Source organism: Tympanuchus pallidicinctus, unplaced genomic scaffold, assembly GCF_026119805.1.
Source record: "Tympanuchus pallidicinctus isolate F22 unplaced genomic scaffold, pur_lepc_1.0 scaffold2, whole genome shotgun sequence".
In the NCBI taxonomy this organism is placed as follows: domain Eukaryota; kingdom Metazoa; phylum Chordata; class Aves; order Galliformes; family Phasianidae; genus Tympanuchus; species Tympanuchus pallidicinctus.
In genome coordinates, this window is record NW_026294721.1 from 16382949 (window position 1) to 16387306 (window position 4358).

General features: G+C 36.1%; 1 long non-coding RNA gene across 1 annotated transcript; it reads right to left on the reverse strand.

Annotated features, from left to right (window-relative positions):
* Positions 1-1786: 1786 nt before the first annotated feature.
* Positions 1787-3620, reverse strand: LOC128080355 (uncharacterized). The gene is made up of 3 exons (XR_008206618.1): positions 3257-3620; positions 2201-2323; positions 1787-2051 (listed from the first exon to the last, which is right to left on the reverse strand). It is a non-coding gene; the product is annotated as an uncharacterized LOC128080355 (long non-coding RNA).
* Positions 3621-4358: the final 738 nt, after the last annotated feature.

Here is a 4358-nt window from a genome sequence, read left to right on the forward strand (position 1 = left end):
CTCAAGGTATTCCCATGCAGGGATCACGTACATCTAGTTTTCTAGTTCCTAGATCTCAGAAAAACTTTAAGGTGAGGGTTATAAGAAACGCTGCTGGATCATGACCTAAATTAATAAAACTCAGAAATTCACTGCTTTATAGTGGTTACTCTTTACAGATGCTTGACTAATGTAAATCAGTATTATATTTGAAGAAAATAGAGCCTATGATGATTTGTACTAGCTAAGGATTTGGGTTGCAGACAACAGTACCTAAAAAACACTCATTTCAAAAACTAAACGCGATGCCAGACAGACGTGGCTTTTTCATTCTTGCACAAGAAACTTCAGAATAAGAAAAGTAACTTAAGCCTTTATCGTGGTACCAGTTATGTGATATTACAGTGTCATTGCCTGTCAGAAATGTCACTGCTACTCCATCACAGAAATTCAGGATCCACTCACATTCAAAAAACAGCTATTACCTAGCAGGATGCCTAATCTACACAATGTGAAAGCGTGTTTAACTAATTGATTTGCTATACAAAAGAAACCTATGAGATGATGATAAAAAGGAGCCCTTTGTATACTGAATAGAGCTAGTGGAGGTAAGAAATGTGGCAGCAGCATTCATGAGCATCTAAAGGTACTGAAGTGCTTTTATCAGTGAATCCAGTTAGAAAGCAACATAGCAAACAATTCCTGAAGAAGAAAGCTTTTCAAGTCAGCCTCATAAAGCATGGAACTGCTGAGTAATATTTTCCCAGTGGTGGAAGGACAACAGCACTGAGCCATCTGGTTCTTAGAACGAAGACAGGGATAAACATGAGTGTTAAAGAGAAATGGAGCAAAGCAACTCTCCTGCATGGTGAGCCATGGAGCTCACCCAGGCCCCAGGCCTGCTTTCATCCAGCAACTGAGCTTCTGTGAGAACGACAGAGGAAAGAAGTATTAAAATTTGGTGGAAAGTAAAGGAATTGAGACTTATTCTTCCTTTATTCTTTCTCTTCACTGATCTCACAGGTGCATTTATATACAGTGAGAAGGAAGAATAAGGATAAACTGTCAATATTGTGCTAATAGTACTTCAGACCAATTTTATATAAGTAGTTGCACAAAATCCACGATCATGGTAGCACACCATTAGACCACAGTCTCTGTGTTGGAAACCACTGATTGTCACCCTTTCAAAAAGATTTAGCACCTTACAGTGTTTGGGTCCAGTGTTAACATGAAATATGAATGAAAATATTGACTTAGTTCCAAAGAGTTTCCAGTTGCATTGTAGAAGGATGTCTTGTAGCAGCCAGAAAAAAAACCCAGGAGAGTCAGGAAGCAATTTTGATAGATTAGTCAAGTCAGTTTTCAGCATTTCTGTTTTAACTTGAAAAAGGTTTGCTGCCATATGCAATTGTACTTTGGCAGTGCTTACTGACAGAACAGAGGCTGTCTTGGCACATCGCTTGTAAGAGCAAAATAGATTTGGCTGTCATATCCATAATAAGCATAATTCATATTGCAGTGTCTAAAAAACATACGGAAAGGGGGGATGTCAATATAAGAAGAATACAACTTAAAAGGGCTTGTAGGAGCCTCCCACGTAACAGGTACAGGCCCAGATGAAGTTATAAACAACAACTCCTCCACTATAATGGCCTTTGGCTTGTGTTCAATTGATGAATCAGTGCAGTGAATTGAAGAACACTACTTTGAACGCGTAGGACTCAGTTTACCCATTCATAGAGGTCTTGTATCTGTGCAATACAATTACACTGTGATATATGTGGCTGAGTTTATAGTTAGAGTCAGGTTAACTAAAAATAATTTTAAAAAATGAACAACACATGGAGCAGGCTTCTCTGAAGGTAAGACACAACTTGTTTTCACTCCCAGGGTGTGTATTTAGTAGTTTGCCCAGAACTGTTAGTGACTTCTGCTGGTTTGTTTAGGAGCTACTGAATACAGCTAGGAAACGTCCAAACTCAACCATCTCAACCTTACACAACTTGCTTCTGACCACAGATAGGTGGCTTTTTCTTCCGCAAATCAAGCTCACACTGCTCCCAGATAGCCTGGAAGATAAACGCAATGAACAAAGTATGAAAAAGTTTTTACAAATATCACGTAGACAGTGTTTTGATACAGGTAAGTCTCACGTACCTTTTTATTTTATATGAACTCTCTTGTATTCATGTAAACAATTACCACTATATATACATACCTGTGTAACAAATAATGATTCTTATATGAACAGCCTATGCTCTCAAGGAGCACAAGTTTAGTGTGAAGTAGAACTTCTTACAGAAGAAATTTGCATCCAGCTGAGAACCATGCTTTACTGCCACTATAAAGGGATCACAGTAAGAATGAGAATCAGACCCACATATACAGCTAAGTAATATACAATTTATTCTCTTTTAACTGTTACTACTCTTTAATCTAGGATTTATAATATAAAGAAATGGGTGCAGATGATGTTTCATAGCACTGATGTCTGGCATACCAAGATTATATATTTCAGTAAGATAGAATAGTTGGTCTTCAAAAAGCACAGGTAGATAAAGTCTGATTCCCTATCCCACCCTCACAGTGTTAGAAGTTTTACTCAGCTTTTACATGTAGGCTAGAAATCAAACCAGTTGTACTTGTGATGTAACTGTGTTATAAATTCTTTCAGTTTTAAGTTTACTTATGGAGCAACATAAGAGTTGAAAGGAAAGAAAAAAAAAATCATATTTCAAAAGTGAGTGAATTAAGAATCTGAGGCCACTTTCAAAAGAGAAGTTTCTGTACACAGACCTCCTGCCTACTGTTAAATCTAAATGTGTCTTTAAGGGATGTTCAATTTAAAAGGTTCCCATTGCCAAAGATACAGATTTAAAAAAAAAAATGATTAGTCATCAGAAAACCTTGACATAATTGTAGAGAGCTCCTAGATTATGTGGGGCTTCCTCTAGAACAGGTGCTGTAACCTTCAGGTTTCAGCTGTAACCTCTGGACTCCTCGGAAAATGTGAAGGAATAAATGCTACATGCCTTCTCAGTGCTAACAAGCTAAGCCATCCTTTGTGTTAAGGAGAGAGAAAACTTCAGGCTCAGTTGCAAGAGTATCTTGGCATCCAGTTCTGGATGAGTGGTAATTGTCTCTGCTTCCAAATCTCAGATCCAGAAGACCCAATCTCTCAGATTAGAAGAAGCCAATTCTTCTCTGCAAATTCAGAGCATTCATTCTGCGGCTCCACCAATAGTACAAAAAGACAACCTCACAGTTTTTTCACCTTCCTTCATAGAATCAACAAACACATTGCAGGTGTTTCAACAGTTACAAACAAATGGAGAAAGAATGGCAGGATAAGGTAGCAGAGACTAATTACACAAGAAGCTTTTTCATGGCAGTTCCACATCTGAACAACCCTAATTTTCAGTCTAACCTGGAAAAAAGCATACAAATATTGATGTTTTGATGAAGTGCATTAAGAGCTTATTTTTGGGATTTGTCTTGTATGAATACAATAATATCTTGCAAAAACATCATAAAGAAGTTGAATAAGAACCATTCATTGATTAAAGAAAAGCCACAATCTTCCTGTAACACCTTAAAGATATTTGAAGGCTTCCACACAAGCTCTGAAACAAGCTAATTCTCATGGTTTATTATTTTAGGTTAGAAACAAACAAACAAAAAAACCCTCCAGAAAAAAGAATAGTATTGTATGAGAAAATTGGGTAAACTTTAATCAAGATACAACTTATTTAAAGAACTTTATTTACATTTTCCTTTATAAAAGAGAAGAAATGAAGATATCAACAGGAAAAATATAAATTATGAGGATAATAGTTTACATTGTGGTAGACCAAAATAACTTTCACTTAGAATAAACATGTATAATGTATAAGCTTTAATACTTGACTTTACAATATATATTAAAGAGACTATTTATAATCTTGATATAAAATAACATTGGCAAGGAGAAATAATAAAGAGCCAAGATTGCTGCAAGTGTCCATTCACTACATAAATGCCATAGGTAGAAGAAACAGAAGCATTTAAAAAAACTTTTAAATAGTCCTGCGTCAGATGTCTGCAGTGAGAATTGATGCTCTGTTTACAGTTCTGTTTTTGTTCTACATCATAAAGCAATGCGGATTCACAGGCTTTAGTATACATAATCCTCACTGAGAGAAGAAAGGGTATTAATATGAGCTAATGATATTGTCAGTAGGAAACTGAAATTTTGATAGCAGTAAGTTTCCAGCTTCACAAAAGATGCAATTCCCACGCTCAAGTGTGAAATTAAAATATATCTCCAATTTTAGTTACCTAAAAATCTTTGCCCCCTTTTGATGAATGCAAAATAAATCAACATGACAGGAAATTTA